Source organism: Pongo abelii, chromosome 15 (genome assembly GCF_028885655.2).
Source record: "Pongo abelii isolate AG06213 chromosome 15, NHGRI_mPonAbe1-v2.0_pri, whole genome shotgun sequence".
NCBI lineage: Eukaryota > Metazoa > Chordata > Mammalia > Primates > Hominidae > Pongo > Pongo abelii.
Window position 1 is genome coordinate 83,523,515 of NC_072000.2, and position 12,265 is coordinate 83,535,779.

Sequence of the window (12,265 nt, forward strand, 5' to 3'; positions counted from 1 at the left end):
GATAGTGTTTAAATGGCAGTATAAGGTTAAGAGTATGACAACCAGAGCCAGAGATATTGGGTTCCAGTCCTACCATTTAATCCCTGTGTGACCTTGGGCAAGATGTTTTACCTTTCTAAACCACAGTTCTCTTCTTTGTAAAATGGGAAAAATTTTAGCTACTGCAAGTTGTTGCATTAAATGAGATAATTTAAAGTAGAATGCTAATCGTAATATCCAGAATGTTCTAAAAATTAATGTTAATTATCATTCTTATTATCCATTGCTTATCTCCAAATGCCTTAGTGTAATTTTCAACATCGTGCTACATAGCAAGGATTATGCCCTCCGAAATTGTCACACAGCAAGATTGGTGGCTGAAGGCCAGCAAAATGGTAATTGTGATCATTATCTAGCACATTTTCTTCTCTAGAAGATGGATTTTAAGTCTCTGCTCATAAGCTGATTGGTAGTGCTGCCTTAGATTGGTATCTTCTGTTTTGGGGAAAGAAGGTGATTTTGCCAGATTTCCTCAGTTTTGATCATTGGGAATATACAATAATGGAAATTTGCCATGGGAGGCTGGGGACCCATGACTAAACAGTCCATGATAATCCTATACCCAACTCTTGGAAAAGGGAAAAACAACAGTTCATCTCAGGATTGCTTCAGGGTGAATACTTTGCCTACTACCCATATTAAATGCATTTCTTTATGTCCATCCCTCCCCTCTCTCTCTGTCTCTCTCCCTCTCTGTGTGTCTTTCTCTCTCTCTCTGTCTGTCTGTTTGTCTCTCTCTCTCATACACACACACACACACACACACACACACAGGCCCCAGAAGAGCATTTTGGCCACTTAAAGGAATGCTGTGAGGAATTACAGATTTTGACTGCATAAAATATTGTACGTTGTTCCAAGCAAAGGTGAAATTATCAAACTGTTGAAATTGTTTTTATCAGCACTACTCCTAATCATAATTACTGTTGTCATTAGTCAGTGTTGGGTACCACTACCTTCTGTGATAACACTTACCACATTGTTAGCAATTACACAGAACTTCCCAATTCTGCCAGCTCCATGCTACATCATCAATGCCATTTCCTGTAGTAGAGTGCCCCCTAGCACCTCCATGCTCCTCTCAGTTTAATTTGCTTTTTGAGCCTCCCAAAGAAAGACTACTAAATATCAAAGGCAGCTTTCACTCTTTAGGGACTTGGGCTTTCCAAGTGCTTAAGTGCCCAGCATTAATCTCCTGAGATTTGTTCATCTGACTTCACAGCAGCTGGAACAGGGACAGAGATCTTTTGGACAGCCTGTTCTGCCAGAAGCGGAGCAGGTGGCTTTCTCTCGGGTCACAGTTGAATTTAAAAATCCCATTAATTTTGTCAAGTCAACTTAATTCTCTTAACCTGATAGTTATCTTCCTTTGGAAAAAGAACAATAAAAGAGTAGGCAGACTTCTGTTAAGCAATGTTTAAAGCGTGTGTGTCTGTGTGTCTGTGTGCACATGTGTGTGCATGCATGCATGTGTGTGAGAGAAAGAGACAGAAAGAAAGGCTGCCTGACTGATTATAGGTTTATAAGGTTCACTTCTTAGTTCATCCCTGAAAACAAGAGATTTTGGTTGCTGTCTTATTTGTCCTTAAATAATTTGGGTGATCCACCTGGGCATTAGGTCACAGCCTTGGGCCCTCTTTTTAAAGCACTTGCATGCCTGGGAAGAAGGTGGTAGGCTCTTACAGCAGCAAATAAGAGTGTATTGCTTAAACCTCTCTTTGAAGGCAGGGAGGGCGAGGGGGAGGTGTGAGATATTTTAAAAATAAGATGTGCTGCTAAATTCTCTGCCAACCTCCGTTCATGCTGAGTGGAATGTAAGTAACAAGTATCAGATAGTTCCTCCAGATGTCAGCTATTTAAAGAGTCACATGCTAGAAGTTCTGTGGACAGCAATTGTCTTATTCCTGGTGGTGGTGGTGGTGGTAATGGTGGTGGTGGTGATGGTGGTGGTGGTGGTGGTGGTGGTGGTGGTGGTGGTGGTGATGATGGTGGTGGTGACAATGGTATTAGGAGGTGGATGCTGCCTCACAGAAACTTTTATCAGCAAGAAAGTGTGGGAATGTGTTTGTGCATTTGAGAAGTAAGACAAATTAGACCAGAGGAAAAAAAATGACCTAATAACTCAGGAAGATCATGATATCAACCTTTGCACAAGTAACATTTGATTTTTAAATGTATAAAGCAAGAAGAATGTCCAGGAACTCTCAATTCCTGTAAAATTATTATATTTTCCTTAAGAAATTAACTTATAGGCCAAGAAATTATACAATGAGGAAAATGATTCTTATTCAACTTTAAACTTTTCTCTACTGCTTTACCTGAGATAAACAGACTATAAAAAAAAAAAAAAGTTGTGACTGTTCTCTTTTGTTATCTCTTTGAATCCCAGTGGTAAAGGATTTCTTCCTACAAGACATAATGAATTGATCTGTTTAAGTTAGTAATCACTGTGAGGAAATGGTAGGGTCAAGACTGATTAGAGTCTTCAGAATTTCCCCACCAGTTCAAATGATGTTTTCTTATGCTCATGCTTAAAAGTTCTGCATAAAGGTCACAAAAATTGTTAAACTTCATTTCTTCTCTTCTCTTCTTTCTTTAATTTTTGGAGACAGAGTCTTGCTCTGTCACCCAGGCTGGGATGCAGTGGTGTGATCTCGGCTCACTGTCACCTCCGCCTCCCAGGTACAAGTGATTCTGGATTCTGGTGCCTCAGCCTCCCAAGCACCTGGGATTACAAGTGCGCATCACCACACCCAGCTAATTTTTTGAGTTTTTAGTAGAGACCAGGTTTTATCATGTTTGCCAGGCTGGTCTCGAACTCCTGCCCTCAAGTGGTCTGCCCACCTTGGCCTCCCAAATTGTTGAGATTACAGGCATGAGCCACTGCGCCTGGCCCATTCCTTATATATTTTTTAAAATAATCTGTTCTTCGATTTCTACAAATTCTGACTTTATTCTTTTGCTTAATTTGAATTTCAGCTGTGTTAATAACCAGACGGACCCCAAAGGATGTAGTTTTATAATTTCTCTGAGGGTCAGTTCTTCTAGTTTTATATGGAAGAGAAATAAGATAGCTCCCAGCTCTTGGCTCATTGTTGGTGACAAAATTAAGTAACAAACACTGCCTTTCTAGCGGGAGATAACATTATGCTCAATTCCTCTTAGTGTCTCTTCTAAAACAGATACTCAGATAAAACACTTACCTCTGGGAGAAACAGGTAGGCAGAGAAAAAAAGAGTATGTGATTAAGTGAAGGTAGAATTTCTAGAAATGAAACTTTGTCTTTTCCTTCAACTTCCATGGCCCTTTTGAGGAATAGAACAAAGTAGAGATAGGTTTGGTTGTGTCAAACACAGTGGGATCAGATGTCCTTCAAACAGACTTTGAGAGACACTGTGGTCATGGGTTTTATTTTTTTTCCTCACTTTTTCTTTTCTGGATTCTTCTGCAGGTATCCCAGGTTGAGACACTTGCAAAAAAAAGATAAGAGGCAGCTATACAGGGGAGAATCGCAACCTGTGTGGTCAACATGTGACCACTTCTAAACAGTCCCAGCATCCCATCTTAATTTGTCCCTTGGTAGGGCAAGGAAGACTGTGAGCTTTTGTTCATGATGTTAAATAAAGAGCATTGTGTGTCAAAAGAAGTGGACTTCCTTATCTGCTGTTTACAGCTATGAAAGAGGAGGTGTTGGTCTTTCTTCTAAGCTCTACCTTCCAACTTTTTTTTCCTACCTTCTGTTTCACATGATCTCATACAGAAAACTTCTGACTTTCCAGTGTAGGGCTTGTTCTGTTGTCAGCATTTGTAGTCAGCATTTCTCTAGTGTTTTTCTAAAACCCTTATCTGCAGGGAATATCAACGTGGTTCTAGCATCAATAGAATAAGGTTTTAGTTATATATATATGTATCTCCATATATATATAGTTATCTATATATAGTTATCATATATACATAGCTATATATTTATGTATAGTTATCTATATATAGCTATATTTATAGTTTATATATATAGTTTTATACACACACACACACACACACTTAGCTTTTCGGTTTCAACTTTGAGTCATAATGTTGAATGAAAACTGAGTCCAAGATTGATATTCTGGGGTCATCTATACGGAGCACTGAACTATCTTCAGTGCATTACATGGGAAGTTTAGATATTGGTAAGAAATTTAGGAAATCAATCTCATTTCTCCTGTTCTGTCTCCCCCACCTTTCCCTTTACCGTCTGTTGTGTGCAGGATTCAAGAGTGCCGTTCACTCAGTTGTACCAGAGCATAATTGCTGATAAAGTAGAGCTGATGAATTTGCACTATGGAATGATCCTGGTCATATGTTTTCCTGAAATTTTCTCAAGCTTTGCAAATTTATTTTCTATTTCATACTTGTCTAATATTTTTGATATGTAAAAATATGTATCTACCTTATTACTTTAGCGAGATGGGACTCATGTTCTCTCATACACAAATACATATATCTTATGTATTTAAAACATATCCATATCTGTAAGTCCTATTTTATAAGACTCTAGCTAAAACTGAGTAGTGTTTTAAGAATTTTTAAAAAGGCAGACACATCTTGGGATGCTAGCAGGTGGGAAGTATGATCTGTCCTTAATAAAACAGTGAAAATGAAATGATTAATCTTACAAAAAAAAAAAAAAGAAAAACTCTCTCCCATTTAAGGCCCAGAGAACTAGGCTAAACCAGAAAACCGAGAGGCTTGTGTTGAGGAGTACTTTTGACAGATCCCTCACCCCCATCCGCACAGCCACCCACAACATAGGTGTATATTGTCTCTGTATGATTTTGTATCTGGTGCTGTTCTGCACTTCTCAGTTTGGGGGCTGAATTCCTCAGCATCCTTGCCACATTACAGAAATAGAAAGCCCAATACATAGTCACACCACCACCCCACTTGCCACCCACAACGTAACAGAAGAGCAGGCAGCCCTCAGTTTCCGAAAGGGTTGTATTCTCAAAGTTACTTTATAAATTCTCAGAGCTCAGATTATATTTTCCAGAGAAATGGTATATTCTCTTTCCAGAACTCAAACACCTAGTAACCCAGAATGTTCCCAATGTCCTAGTCAAGAGATACTGTAGTCAAGTACCTGGCCACATAGGAAATGCTTTCTAAAAGGGTGTGTATTTGGAATTTTAAGTTAGGATACCAACAACATATGTTTCACCATTACAGATTTGATAACAAGATCTGGGCTACCCAAACACCCACTTGCTGTCTGCAAAGATCCTAGTCTAGTTAGTTCTTTATCCAGGTTCATGGCAAAGGTTGAGAGGAGATTCAAAGGTAAGAAAGGGGCTCCAGCTGGAAAAGGACATGGTGAGGTGCTGGACTTGATGTGCTGGGAAGGGGTGAGGAGGAGGGTGAGATTTATGTGAGGGGCATAATGGGAGCAGTGGGAATTGGGAGACACAGGGAGAAGAAATGAAAGCTGAAGGAGTGGACTTTGAGGGTTAACAAGAGAAGCAGAACATAATTCAATTCAATTCAACATACTTTGTTGATCACCCAATCTGGTATGTGCCAGAAAAGTGAGCAAAGTTGAATGAGATGTGTTCTCCACAGGCGAGATCTCCTGTAAGGGAAGGAGAAACGGACATACGCAGATTTGCATTCTTGGAGCAGATCTGTTCGGTTCCAGACTAGAGATGCAGAAAGGGCACAGAGAAGGAGAGATTTATCCTGACTTGAAGATGAGGGGACGTCTCATGGAAGAGGAGGCAGTTAAGCTAGACCTGAGGATGCTAACTCCCTCACATAAGTAGGGAAAGAAAGCATAAGTCCAGTCTGGGAAAATGGTGAGTGAGATGAAGTCCCACAGATAAGAAAGGTGCCGTGTGTGTGTGTGTGTGTGTGTGTGTGTGTGTGTGTGTGATGGGGTGGGGGTGGGGGGATGACAACATGCATATAGAATACAGGGGGATGTGAAATAACAATTTACCTTCCAGAATAAACTTCCTTCTTTAGCACTATGCACATATTATCTTGGCCTCTAATGAGACTGCAATCCTGCAGGCAAGTTGTGGTTCTCATGGGATAGAAGAAGTGAGGATGGGAGAGGGTACTGAGGAGCAGCTCTGGGACTTTGAGAATTTGGCAGTTTGGGGCTAGTGGGCAAGGAGATTTTTCCCACTTCTTGCTTCTCCTCTAGCTCAACTACTACCTGGCCTGTTGTATGACTCTCAGATGCCAATGTGGTGGGAGTAAAGAAGGAAGCATGTCTTTGGAGCTCAGATTATATTTCAGGGTATCCAAGGCATCAGAGTAGGGAAACAGAGGGGAAGGAAATTTTTAGAGGACATGTGGAGGCTTGGAACGCTCCACATTTATACAATGTTTACACACTCAACATTGTATAAAACCAGTATGAAAGACAGGGTTAGTCTGAATTTCATGAAACATTCTCTTGGGCTCCTCCTGCCCACAACTTCTTTTAAAAAGAAAAATGAAGTGTCCAATCCTCACACTTCTTTCCATGCAAGTGAACCCCTGAAGAATTGATGCTGAGGTTGGGGCTGCTCTCTGATCACCAAATTCTGAGATACTAGAAAAAAAGAAGGAGAGGAAGAGGAAGAGAAGCATGAGGAGGAAAAAGAAGGAGAAGAGGAAGAAAAAGAGGGAGAAGGAGAAGAAGGAGCAGGAGAAAGGAGGAAGAAGAAAGGAGAAGGAGGAAGAAGGAAAAGGAGAAGAGGAAGCAGGAGGAGAAGGAGGAGGAGGAAGGAGGAAGGAGAAAGGAGGAGGAGAAGGAGGAGGAGGAGGAAGGAGAAAGGAGGAGGAGGAAAGAGGATGAGGAAAGAGAAAGGAGGAAGGAGAGAGGAGGAGGAGGAGGAAGAAGAAGAAGAATAACAAGAAGGAGAAGAAGAATCATTTTTCCAAATATTTGTCAAAAGCATAATGCTTCTATTAAAATGTTGAAATGCATATTTATGTTTCAGGAATTTGGGGAGAGGACAAATGTGTACAAGGAGGCAGCCACTCCTCTAAGTGCTGCACACATAGAGGGCCTTCAAAGCAAAGAGAGAGTTCTGCATTTCAGGGAAGGCAAATGGCTACAGACATTCACAGAAACCTGAAGAAAGTGGATGGCTCCTGGGTGGATAGCAACACTGATAGGTACAAAGCGAAGGAGGAAGTGGGTAGCTTTCAGCCTCTACTTTATCATCTTTTAGGGCCTGTGTATCTGACTACTGCTGGGATTGAATCTGCTGGATGTCTACAGCTGGAGATTAGGGGATTTCACACTTAAAGTATGGGTGTGTGCATGCATGCTGTCTGTGGCCTGTTTGTTTGACCTCAGTCTTAATGATGAACTACTAGGAAAATGGAATTTGAGGCACTCACTACCTCTTGGCCGTTCCTCAAGTGAAAGGACACAAAGACTTTCTATTAAGATTTATAGCAACTTCAAAGCTATAATTTTGGGTCTCGAACAACATCCTTTAATGGAATTCTTTTGTTAACCACACATATAGCAATCTCCATGTTTTCAGCCACAGTATACCACATCTATATAACAGACTAGGCAAATATTGGCATATTTCTTTTAAAAGATTACCAATCATCTTACTATTTAAATGAATATGCTGAAATTTAAGTATTATGTTTGTATCTTTACTCTTTGAAAAACAGGAAGACATCCCTCTGCCCTAGCTGAGCTCAGATGAAATGATAAAATCCGGGGAAAACATGTTTTGGTACTTTGGTAAATGTGTGTGTGTTTATCTCATTCATTAGTAACCAGAGACAAGCAGGAACATGTTAACCATCGAATCAGGAGGTGGGAGCTCCTGGATCTGATTTTTACTTGTTTCTATCCATTTTTGAGCACTATGCCTTTCTAGGATTTGAATTTCTCCTCTGTAAAATGAGGGAGGTAATAAATGGCTGTTAATGAAAGATAATAAATGGTAATAAATGAAGTTAATAAATGGTTCTTCAACATTTCTGGGTCACGAAGTTCTTTCAAAATATAAAGAAATCTTTGGACTTTTTTTCCAGAAAAAAATGCATACCCAAACTAAATTGAATATAGTTTTGAAAAGGAGTTTTTATCTTATCCTACCATAGATATTATGTACTACACAACTCCAGGGGGCACAATTCACAGACTGTGATGTAAATGACACCTCCTTGGAGGTGGGCAAAGAGGTGACTCTCTTTATAGCAGTACCTTGAACTCCAAGCTAAGAACTCTTGTGCCAGATGAGCTTTAAGATTCTCTCTGGATCCGAATTTCTTCAATTCCAGAAATGTCATTATTATTACCAACAACTCTGTACTAATCTGGTTAGGCCATCTTTACAAAATACTACAGAATGTGTGACTTAAACAATAGAAATGTGTTTATTTATTTTATTTTTTATTTTTATTTTTTTGAGACAGGGTCTTGCCCTGTTGCCCAGGCTAGACTGCAGTGGTGACTCACTTGGCTCACTGCAACTTCCGCCTCCCAGGTTCAAGCGCTTCTCCCACCTCAGCCTCCCAGGTAGCTGGAGTTACAGAAGCCCACCACCATGCCTGGCTAATTTTTGTATTTTTAGTAGAGACAGCGTTTCACCATTTTGGCCAAGCTGGTCTCAAACTCCTGACCTCAAGTGATCTGCCTGCCTTGGCCTCCCAGAGTGCTGGGATTATAGGCATGAGCCATTGTGTCCGGCCAACAATAGAAATTCATTTTCTCACAGTTTCAGAGGCTGGAAGTCCAAGCTTAAGGTGTCACAAAGTTAGGTTTCTTCTGAGATCTCTTCTCTCCTTGGCTTGCAAATGGCTGCCTTCTCTGTGTGTTTACATGATGTGTGTGTGTGTGTGTGTGTGTGTGCGCGCGTGCGTGCGTGTGTCCCCAAACTCCGAGTGTTTCTTTCCCTTCTTATAAGGACACCAGTATATTAGATTAGTGCCTCACCCTTATGACCTCATTTAACCTTAATTACCTCTTTCAAGGCTGTATCTCCAAATTCAATATAGGAATTTTAAGAGAACACAATTCAGTCTGTAACAAATCCCAAACTGATAAACACATTGCAGAGAGTAACTAGAAAAATCAAAACATCTTTCAGATCCCTTCTACATGCAAATAAGTCTATCAAATATTAGAATAAAATATGCTACTTTTCAAAATGGGAATTTATGATAAATAACCAGAATGTATCTGCTACTGTGCTTACTAAAGGGGAAACTGTTACAGGGGTTTATTTAGTATTACATATATTTGCATATATATATCTAATATATATGTATGTGTATATATACATATATTTAAAAACTAATTTGATGTTGTATAAAATAAATTAACTTTTAAATTAATTGGCCAAATGTTGTATATACTAGAACAAAGAATGAGTTAAGATGGAAAAAATTTTAATAACCTATAAACATTCTTAGTTTTTGTTTTTCTTTGGGCCCTCCAAGTAATCATCTTCGTGTAACATAAATCAAGCACCCAAAAATCTCTTCCACATCTGGTAAGTGAGGGTAGGGGGAATTGGGGATTGCTGTTTTTTTGTTTGTTTTTTTTTAATTTTCCTGATTTTTCTTTAACTATAATGGAGGATCAGGGGCTGAGAAGAAAAGGCCAAGAGTTTCTTGTCATTTTTATTTATGTATTTATTATTGCTCCCCCAGTGCCACATGTAGTAACCACCACCTTCTGAGTAATTCCCGAAGCAACAACCATTCTACACCCCACCCCCAGTTACCCTAGTGCCAATGGTAGCTAAAGAAGAGACATGTTCAAGAAGAAGATTTACATATTGCTGGATGATCTTATTCTTAAAGCCTCACCACGATTCTGTGGCTGTGTAGTCCATTCAGCAATGAGTCAAGCCTGTGAGTTAGCAGTGTTACAGACTCACCAAGAATGTATAGCACCACCAAATAGCACACTGTCCTTTCGTCCTTTTTGCTTTGCATGTACTGACCTTTCTCTCTATTCATCTTCTGTACACCGACAAGGTATACATTTTAGGAAATTACATCTATCAGGCACAATGACTCCCTCTGTGATGTTTCACTCCCACGCAACACTCCCTTGGATGAAATGGCTTGCTCTCTGCCTGAATTGGGCTAAGATATATGCCTGCTGAGGACTTCTGCCCTCCCATCTCTATTCTACCACCCCTCCCTTGTGAATTATCTTCTTTATTCCTAGGGAATCTACAGTAAATACTTTGTCATCTATAGTCAAATGACTATAGTCAAATGACTATAGCTTGAAATTAACAGGTGGGTGGTTGGCCAAGCAAGGCAGGAGAGACGTGGAACAGGAAAAATAAATAGTAGGCACAAGCATACCAGCAGGTGTTATTATTCCAAAGCTGTGTAGCTCTTTACCCCTGTTTCTATTATAAAAATTAAAATTTTAAAAAGGCACCTGGGAATCTATAGGAGAAAGTCAGTGGTTAAGTGAGTTGCCTAATATCTGGCAATTAATGTTTGAGCCAGGGACTAAAATCCAGATATTTTTGATTCCTAAAGTGTGATTAAAATATGTCTCAACCATGACATATTAAACTATTGGAAATCATACGTAATAGAGTCCTTTCTATATTACTTCAAAACCTGATTTAAAGAAACAAAAGTAGGATTTTTTTTCATGACTTTTCAAAAGCCTTCTGATTTTCTCCAGCTATAAAGGTTATATATATATAACTTTTAGAGCCAAATATATATGCTTTCTCTTCTTTCTCTTAAAGGTAAACTTTATGCTCATTATTGGGACTGATGTTATTGATCATATCAGAGTTCTCTTTTGGAATAATGTTTCCAGGATTTTCACTTTGAGAGGATCAAAACCCAAAAAACATCAGATGCATTTTTCTGGCATTTAGTTCCCAGGTTGGGCAGTACATTTTCAAAGTATAATTGATTTTGTCAAGGTCTTGAGTTTGGGAGTGAAGACTGGAGTATCAGGAAATGTACATCTCTAGCCATCAACTAGTAATAAGAATGGCATAAATGTTCTAGGGACTCACTCTGACATCCAAAGGGAAGGGAGCAACTTCTGAGATTAAGAGACCTTTGGTTTTGTGATGGAATCACAAAAAGTAAACCTATTTGTCCATATCTCTTAAGACTCCAACAAATTACTTGAACAACTGCAAGTTATCTGAATATGGGATGAATTATGGATCATCAACTAATTTAATGTAACCCCAGGCTGCAATTCTCATTTTTAGATAGGTAACACAAAATATTTTTAATCTCTAAATTGTAAATTGCTCAAGCACCATGTAATAAATATCAATATCTAACACAAATGTTTTGGTCATCACTTAATTATCATATATATAATTGAAAGTTGTCTATAAGTATTGCACAGGAGGGCACAAAAGATATGTAAACTAAGTATTATCCAGTAGTCAACACTGACTATCATTTGTATGTCATTTGTTTTATTTTATTGCAAAGTAGGCATGTTGACATGTGTGTTGGGTGACCTGTTTTAAGCATATAGAAAAACAAAAGGAGAGAAAGAGAGATAATAATTTGATCACAGTTCTCTTTCTAAAAGCATTGCTTTAATATTATCTTATATACAGGTAGTGATAATTAAGGATATAGAATTATTTTCTAAACACACATAAATTTATAGTTAAGAGAAAGATAGCATCTCATTTCAATAATAAAATGAGAGAGCATTTAATTTTTTTTTTTTTTTTTTTTTTTGAGACAGAGTCTCTCTCTATTTCCCAGGCTGGAGTGTAGTGGTTCAATCTTGGCTCACTGCAACCTCCGCCTCCCAGGCTCAACCATTCTCGTGCTTCAGCTTCCCTAGTAGCTGGGATTACAGGCATGCACTACCACATCCAGCTAAGTTTTGTATTTTTAGTAGAGACGGGGTTTCACCATGTTGGCCAGGCTGGTCTCAAACTCCTGGCCTCAAGTGATCCCCCTGACTTGGCCTCCCAAACTGCTGGGTGAGCTACCACACCCAGCTGAGATCATTTAATTTTTGATCACAACTATTGGGAGTATTTTAAAATTGTAATTGACGTAGACTGGTATGACATTGTGGACTGAAGATATGGAATGTTATTGCTGATTCTTCAGTATATGGACTTTTTTGCATTATGTTCCATATATTCTTAAAAGAATGGGGCTCTCCTATAGTTTTATTTCAGATATGTCCATTATTTCTGGACTGTTAGTTGTGCCATTTAAATTAGGTATAGTCTTGTTACCTTTTTCCAGCATATCA

General features: G+C 39.0%; 1 protein-coding gene and 1 long non-coding RNA gene across 41 annotated transcripts in view; both read left to right on the plus strand.

Annotated features, from left to right (window-relative positions):
* Window positions 1–3,685, plus strand: part of LOC129049946 (uncharacterized) — a 70,329-nt gene extending 66,644 nt beyond the window's left edge. For both annotated transcript variants that reach the window (XR_008513370.2, XR_010137005.1), the window contains 2 exons: window positions 286–374; window positions 3,491–3,685. This is a non-coding gene — a long non-coding RNA (uncharacterized LOC129049946). The remainder of the gene's footprint in view (window positions 1–285; window positions 375–3,490) is intronic.
* Window positions 1–12,265, plus strand: part of NRXN3 (neurexin 3) — a 1,691,350-nt gene that overhangs the window by 1,093,257 nt on the left and 585,828 nt on the right.